The following is a 19,094-nucleotide window of genomic DNA, read 5'->3' on the forward strand; positions in this document are numbered from 1 at the left end:
GTATTGCATCAACACCAAAGCCTATGTGTGTTTGTGTTATACACAAACATGTGATGTGTACAACCCAGTACACTTACAATTGTCCACTGTAGAAGGGCTGCTGACATCAGCCACCATGCACTCACCTCTATACACCTCTCAGACCTATCAGCCATATGGCATATGCAGTAACTGTTATACAGACCTGTTACTTGTGTTCAGCTGTACCCAGGATATGGCACAGTCCAGGTGTCACCACAGTGCCATACCCCTTGTAGGAAGCAACGGCAGACCAACCTCCTGCTGACACACAGACAGCTACAACACAAACTGAATACATTATGGAGGCCACAATCAGTCAGTGTTAAAAACAGCTATAATGCGTCATGGCTGGACAGCTACACATCCTGACATGTAAGCATTAAACTTTACTGCTGAAAACATGTTACACAGCATTACATTGGTACACCTTAGTACATTCATCCTGTGCATCAGAACCATATTAGCCTGTCCCTGCATTGATGATATGGATGACAGGGATGTGGCACAGGTATCATCATATGCACAGGGTGTGTTGTGGGTTTTCCAGAGACCTAGACTGAGCCATTTGGTTGACATCATGTGTGTATGTGTGTTAGGGGGTTTCATTATTTATTGGGCTGTGCAGATGTGGTGTGTGTAGGTATGGGGTTGCCCTAGCTGTTTTGGTGATGGTGATGTGTGTGTGTGTGTGTGTGTGTGTGTGTGTGTGTGTGTGTGTGTGTGTGTGTGTGTGTGTGTGTGTGTGTGTGTGTGTGTACATGTGTGTGTGTGTGTGTGTGTGTGTGTGTGTGTGTGTGTGTGTGTGTGTGTGTGTGTGTGTGCATGCACACAGTTCTGCCATGTGGCTGCCCTATACAGGGGTTTGTTGGACAGCTGCAGAACGTACATGGCAGGGTGTGCAGTTCACCATCTCCAGCCATGGAAAGGAGAACTGTGCCAGTCCGGGGATCCACGGGCACTACCAGGTACAAGGCCAGATATGGTACTCTCCCCTGATAATGACAAATGTCCACTGGATCCGAGTCCCACTTGGGGCCAGCCAGGGCCACATGCACATGGCCTGCTATGTTGTAGTATGGACAGCACCCACCCTGCAGTGCTATTGCTGGTACTGCCACTACTGGAGAGATTTTGACTTGTTGCACATCAGTGTAGACCTCCACCTGTTGGTGTTTCTGATCTACATCCATGTGGCTGTCACCCTACTCCCACCATATGCTCAAGCACAGACATTGCACATGCAAGGATTCATACCATCTCACCCAACTGTCTATCCAGGACCTCTGCAAAATAACGATGGGCACCTGTAGGATCATGGATGTTTTGAATAACAGCAGAATCAGTAGCTCTCTGGAACCTCAGACCCTGTTTGGTATAACATCTCATATGTGCCTGTGCCTCCATGATGGCCTGAAACATGCATCTGGTGACACCTGGTGTGGCACTTCTGCCATGGGAATGATGACCAGCAGCCATCCTACATGCACCTGTGTACATCTGCCTGTGTGGTACCTAGCCAGTCATTTGGCTATGGCTGCTGTGTCCAGACATACTTGCCATGGTCACCACATTGTCCATTTCCATGCCACCATCTGCCAACTGTCCCTCATCTATGGACCCTGGTGATATGGTATGTAAAGGCAATGTGACTGTGTCGGGATGGGGTGGATAACAATGGGATGTCAACCGATGTCACAGCTTCAGCCCCTGACAACTCTGCATGTGCCTCACCATACCTATCATCATTGTCAAAGTCTACATGGACACTAACATCAGTTTGCCTGCAGGAGGGACCCTGACCCACCTCGCCACCTGTGAGGGGAAACAAGAAATGCACTTTAAGACCTGTACATCATTGCTTAACTGTACACACACTCACACACACACACACACACACACACACACACACACACACACACACACACACACACACACATTTACAGGTGAGGTTGCACAAAGATATTACACACAGACCTTTCATTACCCTACTGTCAACATGCATGACATATGGCACTCAACACATGCAATGCAGCTATATTCAATCCCTGTTACCAACATTATATGTCTCTGTGATGCATGAGTTGTGTTATTAGATGATTCTCCTTCCCCTGGAACACACTGCACCCATGTACACAGTATTGCTGTGCACCTGTTCAGTACCCTGGCATGTACTGTGCACCATAACTCATGGGTGTACACGCCATTGCTGAATGTGTATATGTGTGACAGTTATGTTTGCTCTGTTGCTCACAGCCCCTATGTGTTTGTCCAACACATACCTGGGATGATATGAGGACAGATGGCAATAGTGAATGCCTGATGTCTAATTTGCAGATCTCATAATCAGCAGTGCAAGTATGAGCAATAAAATACAATTACACTGACAACCTTCAAAGCTTACTGTGGCTATGAGGAGTATACACACCCTTATTGACATGGCACCCTCTTCCCTGATATGCCATGGGGCCACAATACTGCATATGTTAACATTACACAAACCTGATATATGACATATGACCTGTGCGATCAAATGCAGTATCAAACAAATGTGTTAGTTGTGCAGATGCTGATTGAGATGCATACAATATGTGGGTGCATAAGTGTGCACACCCTTCACATGATGGTTTGTTGCATCAACTGTTAACTGTACTACAGCAGTCACTATTCCTGGAAGGGGTATACTAGCATGGCCCATCTGCACTTGCCAGTATTTGGTCACTCCACCCTACAAATGTCCCCCAACTCTGCCAGATTGCAAGGTCAACTCATGTGCACAACCCTTGGAAGTCACACAGTGCCTTCACTATTGCTGTGGAGTCAGGGTTATGTCTGCCACAATTCATGACCTTGATTGTTTGCAGATACAGCCATTCTTAGTGAGCTTTGGATGTCTGCTTCAGTTCACTGTTGTGTTTCAGGATGACACCCCTCCCCATCCTCAGCCTTTTTGCAGATGCTTGACAACTATGGGCCAGTCATGAGTGTCATTTTGCAGTGTCCTAAATTCAGAACATCGTGTGTACTTGCCTAGTTTCTTATAATGAATAGCAAACATACAGGTGTGCACTGGCACCAGCAAGGTACAGATGGGGATGGTGGGCCTGAGGTGGAGTGAGGTGTTGCTTGTGCAGCACATGTATCTTTATTAATATGGTCTGTAGGTTTTGGACTTGGTCTTGGTATACCATTACGCAATGCCTTTGGAGGACTTTTGATGTTATGCGTATGCTACCTGTAGAGAGCCCTGGATGATGTTTCCTGTGGACCAACTTTCCCATCTGATTACCCTAACCCATAAACCAGACTTATGCAGAGTCCAGGGGATTTTCGACAAAGGTATTGCACAGGCAGTACTTGCTAGACATTCCTGCAACTCCCTCAGTGTTGCAGCATGTTTCTAGGCAGCCTCCATGACAAGTTTGCAACATGTGTTATCATCTGTCTTGGATGGCCATCGGTTTATTTTCTACATTAATGTTGTCCCATATTTCCTCGTCACATACATGACTGTCTGCATTGTATGCCATGGTATATGCAATGGTGAGGTAAGGCTACATCTCCCACTCCTGAGTGCTACCTGTTGGATTTGGGATCCACTCCATGGTTTGTAAGATGTGTGCAAGCCACGGCTGCCTCTGTTGCAGGTGAATGGGCAAATGTCATGGACATACGTCTTGGACAGCAGACAATTTTTTGGTGTGACATTGAGTACCTGTGCTTGATGGAAGGTACATACTCATGAAGAGTGAATGCTGTCAGTACCTCAAAAGTTGCTTCCACAATATGTTATTTGGAGTGTGTGCACACATATGCTTCCAGTATTTGTTAAGGTATGTATTCCTCTTATTTGCTGTCCTAACATAGGCTCCCATATTACACATCCATTACTCATGTTAGGATCACATTATATGTTGTAAGGGTTGTGGAATGTGGTATTGTGACATGCCATTGTGTAGATCTGTAAAGGTTGCCATTGTAATAGTGGTATATACACTGTTGTAGCCTATGTATAAGGGTAATGTTTCAGACATGTTCCTACTGTAGGCCATTTGTCCCACCATTATGTTCCTCTCTGTGCACACATCTTGCAATGACAGGTTGTTAGTTATATTGCAGGACTCTTACATACCCTTCAGATATACCACCATGGCGACCACTGGGAAGCAGTGCAGTTAACACCAACAATAAGTGAACACGTACACCATGCATTATGGGTAGGTGTGTTCAATGTGTGCATGGCAAATACCATGGCCATAACATGACCGGTGTATTGGCAAACCTGAACAAAAAACACCATACTCACCAGCTACAGGCTGCTGCCCCAGAGGTATATTCAGAGAGACCTACATAGTTGTGTGAGAGATGTGATGTCAGTAGCCACACCTGTGGCATTGGTACAGGGTGGGAGCAGCATTTCAGTATATCAACAGTACAAACCCACAATACTACAGATTATGCACATCTGTTCATTACTACACTGCAGCAACAGACTATGTATTTTATCTGACATATGCATGAAAAACTTTACAGATGCAGATGAATAAGCAACAATGGTCTGCTTATGTGTCCTGTGACGTTATCTGCACGGTCCTCGTCCATTGTGTGGGTAGCACCCATTTCCACAATGCTATCAGCTGGTTATTGGCTTTGGTGGTGGGCAGGTGCCCCAAGGCTGGTGAGGAGCTCCTCAGCATGTATTGGGGGGGCTGGATGGCATGACCCCCACCTGTGGCTAGCTGGTCCCTCCTAACTGCAGCAGCATGCTTACAGGCATGGCAGATAAGGACAGTGCAGCGATGTCGGACCTTCTCATAACTGTGGTTAAGCAGGCCGACATCATTTATTCTGTGGACGAGCTCGTTCCACAGGGCAGTCCTCTCCTGTAGATCATGGGCTGTATGGCCAAAGAGGGTTTGGTAGTGCTGCACCAGGTAGTTAATGATAACATCATTTTCCTGGGGGGAATACACTGGAAGGCACTCTCTAGACATGGTACCTGAAAGACATAAAGAGGGAAAAAAAGGTCTGAGGATCTCATACTGCAAGGATATAATAGTTGTTAATTGACATCTCTCTCCTCCCCGCACCATATCTGCATCAATATTCTGAACACACAAATCAATGGCTATGTTTACACCAAACCTACTGTTGGGACATATATCATTGTACAACAAATATTGAAATGTGTTTCTATTCACGTTCCATGTTGAAACACTATCATTGGTGGCCTATTGCTAACAATATCACCTGCATGCCATTGTAAGGGCCACTATGGTTCCATATATGCATGTATTCTGTTTGCTATGCGACTGCTCCAAATTTGGTATTTTGTGTTAATGAGGATATCTATGCATGCTGTTATAACTAATCCTGGATTGTGTGGACTACTACTACCCACATATGTTCTAAAACTGCGACAATATAGCATGTTTGGAAAGGCTGTTCCCAGCAGAACCACCTCTCACACCTCATCTGGCCATGTTACCAAGCCACAGAACATCTGGAACCCACATTGAGACCTCATCATCTGCTGGTCCTGCACTACCTTCAGGTGGAACTACTTCAGGGGATGGTGCTTGTCCCCCCCACCGGGAGCACACACAAACAGGATCCTGTCACTTGAAGTCAGGTGCAGGGTCTGGTGCACAGGGAGCTCCAGAGACTTGGGGGAATCTGCTACACCACATTCAGTCCCTCGATACACAATTGCAGGGTCCTCATGCTCCTCCTACTCATCACCCAGCTCAGCCACCTTCAGGGCCATGAAGGTGCACTGTTGACTGCCCATGGGTGGGGACCCTGGTCCCACTGTTTCCATTTGGGGACTCATGGGCTTCTACTTTCCAAACACCCCTGGAGATCCAAGGTGTTACCCACAACATGTGTCATATACCACCCCTGTATGCTGTCTTGCCTGTCTTCCAACCCAACCTACCTCCCCAAATATACCTACTATCTTTCCCCAACATCTCACTCTCACCTTCAGCAACAAAGGGCAATGTGTTCCCAACATACATTATACACCAGACATAACTTCCATTTCGCACCTGCTTACAACTATATATATATATATATATATATATATATATATATATATATATATATGTATACATATATATATATATATATATATATATATATATATATATATATATATATATATATATATATATATGTGTGTGTATGTTTTCTCAAACATATCATGCAGCACAGTCATTCAACAGTAGGGAAAATGTATATATATATATATATATATATATATATATATATAAAATGTGTGTGTATGTGTGTGTGTGTGTGTGTGTGTGTGTGTGTGTGTTTGTATATATGTAGACATGCATGTCTATATATATATATATATATATATATATATATATATATATATATATATAAATATATATATATATATATATATATATATATATATATATATATATATATATATATATATACACACACATATGTGTGTGTGTATGTGTGTGTGTGTGTGTGTGTGTGTGTGTATATATGTATATATATATATATATATATATATATATATATATATATATATAGAGAGAGAGAGAGAGATAGATATAGATATAGATATAGATATAGATATAGATATAGATATAGATATAGATATAGATAGGGAGTGCATTCAGACATCAGGTCCACACTCTCTAAAACTCCTTCCTCCACAGCTGCACTGTTTTGCCTTGCTACAAAACAGAAGAGTGTCACTTGTGGACACAGCCTAACATTATGGGGGTATATATAGGGACAGATTGTGGGTAAACCTATTACAAACCTATGAAGTTTGTGCATGATACATTTCACGTTAACACAAGTGTCGTGAGGATGGTGGGGTCTGACACTCATGTGTCTATCATGACTTCATTACTTCCACCTTCAGCTATTTGCCACACTAATATACATGTCTTGAGGTACAGAACACACACTATGATGGCTTACATCTTGTCATTCTGTGCAGATCTGCCCACAAGGCCAGATGCTATGTCCATAGCAGTTGTTCAGCAGGACATCATTACAGCAACAAGTCTTGATGGCACATATAAATCTTTCTGCATCATCTATCTCATTATTACAGACCAAGTACTACATTCAATTACATGCATACGTTTCACATACCTGTTTTAGTATAGTGCTCTCTTCTTTGTACACTTCTATATGTCCTTTGTTTTATTTTATTTTGTTTTGTTTTGGTTTGTAGTATTTCTCTGTCTTTTTCTGTCTGTCTGTCTGTATGTCTCTCTCTCCACTACAGGGATTGGGCTGGTTTGAATAGGTTACAGCATGGATTTTGTAGGTGATGCTCATGATCAGGTGATGGCCTCTGCACCAGTCAGTGTTCACCACTTGTTAACTGCATGCAGCTAGCTGTGTAGTACTTCCAATTACCAATGTCATGGCAGCCCACTACTAAAAATGACTACATCATGTGGGCATTGTCCCTTTACCTTTTCTGTATGGAAAACATCCTTCCTGTTTGTGGGCAGCAGTGTTACAGACAGCAGGTAGTAATACCTCTTACAACAGGGCTTGCAGACATAGGCCAGCTACATGTTTGTATAAGGTTCCAGACCTACGGACAGTGTGAGTATTGCTGTTATGTACATTAAATACCATTAGTTTTGCAGGGTTTGTGTGTACATGCTAGTTTTGCATGGAATGCAGTCTGTCTGCATAGCTCTCAACTGTGGGCCACATGATGGCCAGAGGATTGGCTGTTATGTTTTGTCTGTTCACCAAACAGGTCTTGTATCTGACATACAAGTGGCATTCTCTCTGTTGAGTGCTATCAGTACATGGCAACATCCATTTGTGTTTCTGACTTCAAATTCCTGAGTAAGGTTATGTTGCAAGCAATCATGAAACACCAGCAACTTCCACAGTGTATAACAGCAATATTGCAAATATGACCCTGTGTTACAGCCTCTGTGCTCCTCCTATATACCAGGCTTTCTACAGCTGTCATGCAGTAAGAGGTTGTTAAGTAGTGGCCTATCATTATTGAGTGCTGGCATTCCTGCTATCATTCCAGTGATGATGTGGACTCCCACACAAATTGTGGGGTAGGGTCCATATATATGAGGGCTACAGCTGAATAAAATGTGTGTGACCTTGTACAGTCCAGAGGTCAGTGTATGTAAAACACTGTTATATGGCCTTGTAAGACATTTTATGAGGGAGGGGTATAAATTGTTTTTAACCTAGGCTGTTACAACATGTGAGGGATATCAGTAGTAAGGCACATTAAGGTATATGGTTGTACATTTTCATATGTTTCACCATGGGAACAGTGGTGGAATAGAGCTTACTGTCTTACACACAGTTCTGTTTGTCAGTGTGATAGTGACATTTTAAGTTAAGCATTGTTATGTAACAGATACATTTACATTGTGACAACTAATACTTTTCCCCCTAGGGGTTGAGTACAGAGTGTAATTGGAGGGTGCTGAATTACATCAGTAATTAATAAGTGATGATTGGTTCTTATCTTCAAGGCAGGTGTTTTTTTACTGTTGTACTACTTGAAGGCCTTAGCATGGGCAGCAACATATGTTATGTTTTCAGTCTCAGATTACTGTATCAGATGTTTTGTTTGAGAGTTGCACTACTCTATTATGTATTTCAAACACCTAATTGCTATAAGAAATAGCATATACAACTGAAATAGTACACAAATAAACATTTCTATGTATGCAAACTTGTGTGTGGTGTCATGTCCTTTGCATTGTCTGTGGGCATATGTTTCATGCAATAATTGTCTTTTGTATGAAAGAATCTAACACTGGTGATTTTAAAAGGTGGCAACTGTAGGAATACTGGCTGTTTGATATGCTCTGCACCCTCTATATATACTCTTCTTATACATATCTATAAGTAGTAATATATTTATATGTGTATGTATGTGTATATATATATATATATATATATATATATATATATATATATATATATATATATATATATATATATATGTGTGTGTGTGTGTGTGTGTGTGTGTGTGTGTGTGTGTGTGTGTGTGTGTGTGTGTGCATATGTATCACTGGAATGTTTACTGCTTCCACATTGTACATTCCCTATGGTAGACAGACTGTTCTGCATGATATGTTAGTGATATCATCCTGACATCTTACAGCTGAGATGGCTTACTGTTAATATGTTGTGGCTATGTTGTGCAGGGTCCTGGGTGTGAGACTTTCAAGGGTTGGTTATTGTGTTGCAAGGCAGAGCTGTTCAGCTGTGGAGGAGGGGATGATGTCAATAATTACAAGAGATACTTATTTTGGGCCCCTTCAACCAATTAACAGTGCCTTTGGTCAGATGTTTTGCAGTGAGAGATTCAGAGTGTAGATCCAATGTGCGAACACAATACACATGCATGAATATATATATATATATATATATATATATATATATATATATATATATATAAATACATATATATATATATATATATATATATATATATATATATATATATATGTACACACACATACATACATACATCTACATATATAAATACATTTTCCCTACTGTTGAATGACTGTGTTGCATGATATGTTTAACAAAACATCAAATGTGTGTGCATCTCAAATGGCTTAGTGGTGAAGCATTTTGGCTATAGTGTGCAGGGTCTTGTGTTTGAGACTTGCAAGGGCTGATTATTTTGTTGCTGGGCAGAACAGAGGCTGTTGGAGACAGAGTGATTAAGGCACTTTAAAGCAGTTGTAAGTGGGTTTGCATAGAGCTAAGCAATGCTTATGTGAGCTCAGCTTCGCTTATGCCCACTTATGGTCACTTACGGCCGCTTAAACCTGTGCTAATTTCAAATAAAGAAAATAAAAAAGGGAGATAGGAAAGTGGTGAAACTGTGGCAATCAGGGGGAAAATAAGAGGAGAAACAGGTAGGGATGTGCAGGACGGGTGTAGGAAAGGACCATAAGTCTGCATTTCTTTGGCAGCAGGAGTTGCTTTCAATGTGGGCAGTTGAGAATTTGGAGCCTCACACTCTACAAGGAAGTGTGTGGGCATCATACAATATGGATGATTGATAGGGTTAGATTGTGTGATGGGTACATGCCTCTGGGCAAAAGTCAGAGCTATGTATGGGACGTGATTTTTTTTGGGACAGATGCCCCCCTTTTTTTTAAGGTGAGAGTGGTATGTTAAGGAAGGATTATAGGTAAGTGTGGTGAGGGAGGTTTGGTAGGAGAGGTTGCATTTTCAGACAGACATGGCAGACGAGAGCAGACAAGGGTGGTGTATGAAACATGGGGTAAACACCTTGATGGAGAGGGTGATTGGGAATCAGAGGCTCATGAGCCTCTGATTTGGTAGTAGTGGCACTGATGTTCCCACCCGATGGCAGTCATCACTACTCCTTCACAGCCCCAAAGGTGGCTTTGTTGGGGCTGGGCTGGAGGGGCCACCTACCCCTCTAGCTGCACCAGCCTGCCCTCCACCTGATGCAAGCATTCATCCAGCTCCATCTGGATGACACTGTGCACCATGCCACCGACCTCATCCGGGGTGACAACATCCTTACCATGCCCACTTGCAGGGGGGGTGAGCCATGTCCCCTGCAGTGGTTCCACCCATGGGTGGTGCAGGACCAGCAGATGAGGGAGGTCTGGGCTGGGTCCCAGATGTGCTGAGACCTGGTGCCTCAGCCAGGTGGGGTGGGAGAGGCAGATCCATGCGGATATGTGCTATGGTGTGGAAATTAACAAGGAATATTGGTTAGTCAGGCACAACACATTACAACATTAGTCAAAATAGCATGCATGCATATTTCCATTTACCTAAAACAGTGCAATTATAACAGTGCCCTAGCAAACAGAACCTATGCATATATGGAATGGCATTCAGAGTTGCAACAGCATGCCAGTTAGTGGTATGTCAGGCAGGCAATAACAATGATTATTCAATAAGAAATATTAGTGTGCACACAATTTAAACAATGATAAACCAGATGGAACAACGGTCCCAACAGTAGACATTTGTTTAGGAACATACCCATGCTGGTTTCAGTGTGATGGTTGGATCAGTTAAGTGGTGGAGGAAGGGAACAGATTCAATTGACAACTGCTATCAAGTATATTTGTCAGTACACTACTATTCACTATTCTACATTCTGACCACACTTACACTCTCCCTGGGCCATGGGGCTGCTATAGCACATCAACAGCTTTAGACATCAACAGAGCAATTGTACCCTTATTTAAGTTATACACATCATACCTGTTTCTATACTGATTTATTTAACTGTGGGCCCTATGCAGATGAATTGTGTGCTCATTACATTTCTGTTTCCACACATATTTCAGATTCACATATTAGTTGCAGGCCCTGGAGTGTGTGTTGTGCCTTTGATATACATCTACTGTGACATTCTCTGTGTGCAGATTTCTTGGCAACCGGGGAAACTATCCACAACAGCGTGACACTTGAGGAACTCATCTGGGCCAGACTGCAGAGTGTGGATGTCTAGCTTGCATCTATTTGTAGGACTGGGGCTGATCAACACAACAATTGTACACTGTTCATAATTATACACATCATACTAGTATTTCTATTCAGATTTCTTTGCCTGTGTGCCCTGTGCAGAAAATATATGTGTTGCAGTACATTACTTTTTCTATTCATATTGCAGTTTACAACTGTAGAACCAGACTGACATGTTAGTGGCGGTCCCTGGATTCAAAGCATGGGGGTTGTGCAAAATTGAAATACAGGCCTAGTCCTTATCAGACTGAGCTATGGGGGAAGTGCTATGTATTGCTTGTAACATTTCTATCTAGTATATATATTTTTTTGCATGGTATTTTTATTATCACATGTTGCATTATTTGTTTCCCATTTTCAGTACAAATTATGCATACACAACAGACATTGGTGCCACTGTTTGAGAAACATGTGCACATTAGCTAAATTGCACATTTGACTGTTTTACAACTACATACTGAAATTTAGATTCCTGAGTACACAGTGTAGATTTTAAGTCTACACCTGTTAGCCTTATACGTTTTTTCAGTACATTCACAGCTGCATACAGCTGAAATTGAAAGGATAACAAATGACAATGCTGGCAGACACACAAGTAAAAGACATTCTGATGGAAATATGTACTTTTGCCTTTTTCAGTTATTTGACATGCTCATTCTAAAGTATGCAGACAAGCAGTGCTAAAGCAGTTCACCTCAGTTAATGCATTCTGCAGAACATACACATTTCTATTTTTCAGGTACAAGTAAGATGACACACACCAGTGTTTGGGATCACCTTTATTAGTTTTGACATACATATCTGTGTACAACTCAGAAATACAAAATTACTTTTCCTGCATGATCTGCACAGGGGAATGCTTTTCATTTCTAAGTGTTACAGTAGCCCTGACATGGCACTTTCTTGGCAGGTTCACTCAGACACACTCATGCATATTCTAATATTCTCTCCTGCATATTGTACCTTTTTTGCTACTGACATCTGTATTACACAGCAGCTGGAAATACTCCATTGTAATGCTGGCAGCCTGACACAGGCATTTATTCCTGACTTTTACAGCACAATTAGATATGTATATATATATATATGTATATATATATATATATATATATATATATATATATATATATATATGCATACATATAGGCAGTACTAACATTACTGTATGTTTGATTTCTTACTGCTAATATTAGGAGGTATTCTGTACTCACCATAATGCCGACGCAGCTGGGCCAGTTGCTGGGCATGAGCCTCGACATTCTGGGAACTCTCTGCAGCAGCTGTATGGAGATTCATGATACATTAATCACACCTGAATTGCTTAAATCTATTTTTTTTCATTAAATTTATAGTATTTTTTACATTTTCCCACTCCTACTATGCTATACATGAGCCATATGATTGACATCTATCATTCAAATTCCTTAAAAACTTGTTAAATAAGTTGGCAGTTTTGAACCAAGCATGCTCTACATGGTAAACCATGGCAGTACCACTACACTACAGCAGCTTGATGATGTCTTTTTTCACAGTAGCACTTGTCTATCATTTTCAGGATTTCAGACAGACTAAGCATAGTGGTGTGCCGTACAAACAAGCTGCGCACCGCTTAAATTTCAGATTTATTTAACGAAAAAAATAAATTTTTTGTATTTTTATTGCTTTCCTCTTGCCATACTGCTTCCATGCATGTAGGGCAAGAGTGTATACATTTGTGGGTGTGCACTTGAAGGCTGCTGCCTTCTAGGTGTGTTTGTGTTTTCTTTTCTTTTTATTTCAGTATCTGTGGACACTGAAATGTTAGCTACTTACATTTCCGTGTCTGCAGACACTGGTTTAGTATATAATATTATAGCCAGGCTCTAATATTATGTACATTGACACTCTGTGTCACAAAGTGCCGTATGGCACTTTCTGAGTGAAGGGGGCATGTTACATGTGCAGGCACTGCTGACACATGCCCCCTGTGCTTGTTCATGTTTCATGTCCATTTGGATTAAACAGCAGCGTGCATTCATGCATATGCAAGGTGCACTGCTATTCTAAATGGACACGAACCACTCCATGCAATAATAGTCTTATTCTTGCATGAAGCTTGTGAATCCCAGGGAGTGTCTTTTGAAGAGCAACATGACCATTATATTTATGTGATTTTTCTCAGTCAAAGGTAGTATACCATCTAAGAAATAATATATTCCATTGGGCCACTATGAATGTATTTTATACCCAAGTGTCTTGTTACAAGTCTCTGAAATGTATTATTGTGAACTGCCTTTAGGGAACTGGGATATAGCTTAATTTATAAACATCTAGTAATTCCAGCTATTCAGAGGACTATTATTGTTACAGTCTATCACTGTGCTTGGTTCCGATCTGATGACTTTCTGACCTTAGCACAAAAGGTCATGTAAATACAGTTCTCATTATGACAAAAGTATCAATCCCATATAATTTATTATTTATTGTTATAATTTATTATTTCAGGTATAAAATATCATGAGTACATTAAAATGCTTTCAAGTGAAAAATTCAGAGGTGTCCTGCACTTGAAGCTATAAGGCATGAACTGCAGCTTTAAGAGTGTATTGCAACTGAATGAAAGTTTTGCAATGAAATCTCTAAATGTGACATAGACATCCTGTCACTTTAGTTCATGTGTCTTAACTGCCGGTCTGGCATTTTGCATTACAATTGTTTTTTATTGTGGATCCTGTGGTGAAATTCTGCTCAGTATGATGAGGACAATAATGGCCTACAGTATATCTTTACTGCATTGTCATTACATCACAAGTTAAAACATTTGTATTTCTTCTGAAAATAGAAGTCTTTTGTAACTGGACTTTTGTTCATCCAGTTTAGACTGATGTGCAGTGAATTGACCTACAAGAAGTTGTAAGGACAAGCTTAGTGTAGTTTTTTTATCTGAAGGTCATGATATATCATTATGAAAAATAGACTATAATACTGTATATGGTCACAAAGAAATCATCCTTTATTATTGGGTACTGCCAGTAGTCTTCTGTAGCCACTGGATTCTCTGGCTTTGCCATTCATTGTTGTTTCACATAATAAATAAATAAATACATGCACACATAAATACATACATATGTAAATAAATAAACAAATAAATAAAATGGCTGTCATTTTTGTACATAATGTGCACATTTAGATGCTCTGAGAGGCATGACCTATTGTGAGATTCTCTTGCCTACGTTTTTGGGGCTAAGTAAAACAAAATAAATTCCTTAAGAATATTTGAAGTAGTGTAGTTGAAGTTAAGGTAGAATTCAGGCCAGAATGTCCTTTGTAAATCAGAAGTATGATACATTTACAAAACAATTGCCTAAATGCAAGTGTGTCATTTTCCACTCTTTTCAAACTAAAATAAAGAAATGGTACCAAAATAAACATAAATCTGTCATGTTGGAGTGACTGTAGCTTTAAAATAATTGTTTCTGTATAAAGGTTATCTTTTCATTCTTGCATATGTTGAAGCATATTTTTTTAATTATTAAAATTCAAGATGCAGTTGCCTCATTTGTCTTTTTTGAGGGTATGGATTATGTTTTATGTTTTATGGATAACTATACTGTAAAAATTCCCTGAACGTTTCATGAATAAATGTTCAATCATTTTGGAGATATGAGGTGGTATTCATAGGGAGTTTGCAGCTACATAGCAGTCATTCCTAAGAAGCGATGCTACATGTATATGCATATAAGTTAAGCACAGGATATTAGTGCTGAATAAGTAAAACTGAAGGCATTTTGAAAAACATGTCCACTTAGGGTGAAAGCATAAAGTACCTAAAGTAAATTGTTAAGTACATACATACAAAGTACTTCATGAAAGCCATATATTGTGGATGCAGTCACACTTGAAAAACTTAAGGCAAGCATTTACAGACATATTTATGCAGATTATTATTTTACTCAAACATATGTTACATTTGTATTCATACAGACAGTTATGTTATTACCCAAATGTTCCATATGTTTGTATACACATGCAGTTGTGTGTACAGATAAGTTTATGCTTTCTTTTGCAGCATTATAATAACATTACAGCTACATTTTTGCAGGTGCATACATTTATTTTATCAAACACTTTTAATGATGCAACCCTCTTAGATTTTTTAAACCTATGTTTAACTTATATTTAATTAGATCCATAGGGAAAAGAAATATTTTAATACATACTCTTGATTTCTGTCCTTCTTGCCTCTACCTGGTCAACCTACTCAGCCAGTTGGTCAGGTCTGTGCTTCAGAAGGCTGTTGTATCCATGATGGAACTGTTGGCCAGAGCAGGTAATCCTAGTTAAGGATTCCAGGTGCTCACCCAAATCCTGACAGATGTCTAATTTTTCCAGTCGGAACCTCTTGTACATGCCTTGACATTTTCCAGACATGAGTCCCAGAAAAGGTAGACTATAATTTTGGTGTCCTTATCAGGACAGCTTGGAATGTGGCCTTGTGCCTATGCAGGTGCTGCCAGCATTAGAATTGCCAAAACCAAAATGAAAAAAGTATAAATAGGGCTGTGGTTCACAGGTTTAGATTGATTCTCTGTAGGGTGTGACACCACCTTAACCAAACTCATTTAACCATCAGGAGCATTAGAACATGTACTGTTAATATTATAAAGGATGGTTTAGCCAAAAATGCTTTGTCACATGCATGTCTTTAAGGAATACATTCATATTTCATTTATATGGTCTATAAAACAGTATGCAATCATCACTTTTCTTTTTTATTACTTATAATTACTATTGTTGCTGTACATCACATTGGCTATCTTTTTGGAAGTATAACACCTGAATGTCATTTATTCTTGCACTGTATCATCAGCAGTATGTTATGTTTTGGGGGGTTATAAATTCCTATGTGTGTGATTACCAACACTGAATAATATTGAATGGTTTGAGGTGTGAAGGTATGCCAGGTAATGTTAGATGGACATAAATTACACTTCATGCTTTAGAAAACTATAATTCATGTGACTTCATTTTTTAATATATTCAGATCTGAGCATATCTCAGGATATCAGCACATTCCCAGGGCATACTGGGGAATGTTGAGGGCTGTTGTGAACTCTGCTGCTGTACGGATCATGAACGACAGACATCCATAAGTGGCCTTACATATTTGTGTATTATTGCAGTTCATAGAGATAACCATATAAGGGCTTGATTTGCATATAAAATGTGTGAATCTATTGAATCTATATGAAATAGTGTAACACCACCGTATTTGTCTATGATTACATGAGTTAGCAAATGAGTTAGGAAAGTGTGGACTTCTTAAAGTAAGGAAAAGTTCATAAAAATATTGTAATTTAATATAAAACAGTGATACATTTACAAAGAGAAGCAAGGTGCAGGACTTTGTTACAGTTACTCCAGGAAAATGGAAAGCATTGTCTGCTCAGCAGCAAATGTGCTGTGACATGCTAGGTCTCACAGTATTGATACATAAAGTCAGCTGGAAATGGTTAGAGTCCTACAGGGTATGCATGAGGATTTCCAAAGTAGGGATAATGCCATGATCACACTGATACAAATGTTGGTGGCACACCAAGCAATCATGGCTCCCTTCATTTGTACACTAGTTAGGATTTAAGTAGGTGCCAGTCTTAGCAGTGGAAGAGGATGGGATACAATCTAGACACATGGGGCAGATCAAACGATACTACGAGTGCTTCTCAAGTAAATACAGTAATTAGTGAGGAAGAATAAGCACAACAGATTTTATGCAGGCCTTATCAGCATTCATCTACACCTATCAGGAACTCACATTCAAAGTCCTGATCATGTTCCTGCAGCACTGTTAGATCATTTCCTTTAGTATCAGCTGCATCAAGTAGGTGTATGACAAAATAAAATAATGTGATGTACAGTACCTCAACAAATATACTTTAAACTGAGGAAAACATTATATACAATATGATACTTTTTTATTCAAATGCAAGATATGAACTCACCTGAGGACATTCACTACATGCATACTTAGGTACACCACCTCAGCAGAATTTATAGCACAAAACAGTTAAAATTGTGGTCATTATCTAAATAATGCCTTACCACATCACTGAACAAGAGTCACTGTGATCTCAAACATGACTTTGACAAACAATAATGAGTAATTGTTCTTAAATTAAAAAAATAGCAATACATTTTAACATGAATAACTACTTAAATACAATAGAAAAAATGTAAAACAAATTACCAACAAGAAAACCACTTGGCATCCTACCATGCAGGAAGAGGTGGTTGAGTAAGTTAATGCACGAGATTTGGGAATTCTGTGCACTGCCATGATGCTGAGGAGAGACATTGGTGATGCATCCCATGCTTCACACATTACCTGGCAATTGATGGAATGCTAGCCCTTGTATTGTGGTACAGCTCTCCCGTGAACCAGAAGGAGCTCTCATTGCAGTATGGGTGCAATCTATAGCACTTAACTCTTCAAGAAAATGTGGCAACCCATAAAGGCATGCATAATCCTGGCTTGGTCCTAAGGTGACATTGAAAAATAGTTGTATTGATCTACATGTTACAAGAGTACATCGAGGAACTGCCAGAGAATCCTGGAGGCAGAAGTCTGTGAGATACCCAGCATGTCATCAGTCTGTCTCTGGAATGTCCCCTTGGCAAGTATAGTGACAGCTATCCATACACACAAGGATAGGAAGTCCATGTATTTCTTCAATAGCACCATGGGGCTCAGACATACTCACTAAGACCCTTAGAATGTTCCTGTCCACTCTGAACCTATCAAGTATCTCCTGATTCCCAAAGTTATAATGAGTTATCCTCCACCTATATCTCTGCCTTCTTGGCCAGTGAGTGCCACTGGGTGCAAATGGTTTTGGCTCAGCCAAGACAAGCAGCTCACACCTGGAAATACCAAGGCTAATGGCAAGTGTCAACATTTTCACAGACTGCAAAGTAGATAGGATTGGCGAGACTCCTCTTTGTATACTGTATCTGCAGATGGCATGGAAAAGTGGGAAATTTCCACTATGAATCACAAATAGCCCTAAGAATACTTCATTAGCATATGTCATTTTACATCTCATTAGTACTCCATTTGAATAGGCCTATTTGTGGTGATCCTAGGTAAGAATAAGTGGCCTCTATGAATCACAGCTTAGCTGTGCTAATTTGCAGACAGCGCAGATAACCTTAACACATTTATGTAATGACTGTGAATACCATCTATAGGTTTTTAAATCACAGAACAAAAATAGTCAAAAAACAAACAGTATCCTGAGGACAGACCTTCTGAATATGCTCAGCTGCTGATGTGTTAAATGTACCTTTAGTAGTTGCTGCTGCACTGATGCACAGTTTCAGTCTTGAAGTTTCCATGACTCAAATGGAGACCAAACATCAGATTGTCTTAAATGTTTGTAAAGTAGCAAGAAAAAGGGTGCAACGCCAAGTTGGTGCTAACCTTAATCTGATTAGGATCTTAATGTTTGGAAATAGTTTCCTTTTGAATACTTAGGCACACTGCCTGTTAAAATAGATCTCAGCAAATCAAAACCAAGTAA

The sequence above is a fragment of the Protopterus annectens genome, chromosome 7.part1 (assembly GCF_019279795.1).
Source record: "Protopterus annectens isolate FY-2018-M chromosome 7.part1, PAN1.0, whole genome shotgun sequence".
Taxonomy (NCBI): domain Eukaryota; kingdom Metazoa; phylum Chordata; order Ceratodontiformes; family Protopteridae; genus Protopterus; species Protopterus annectens.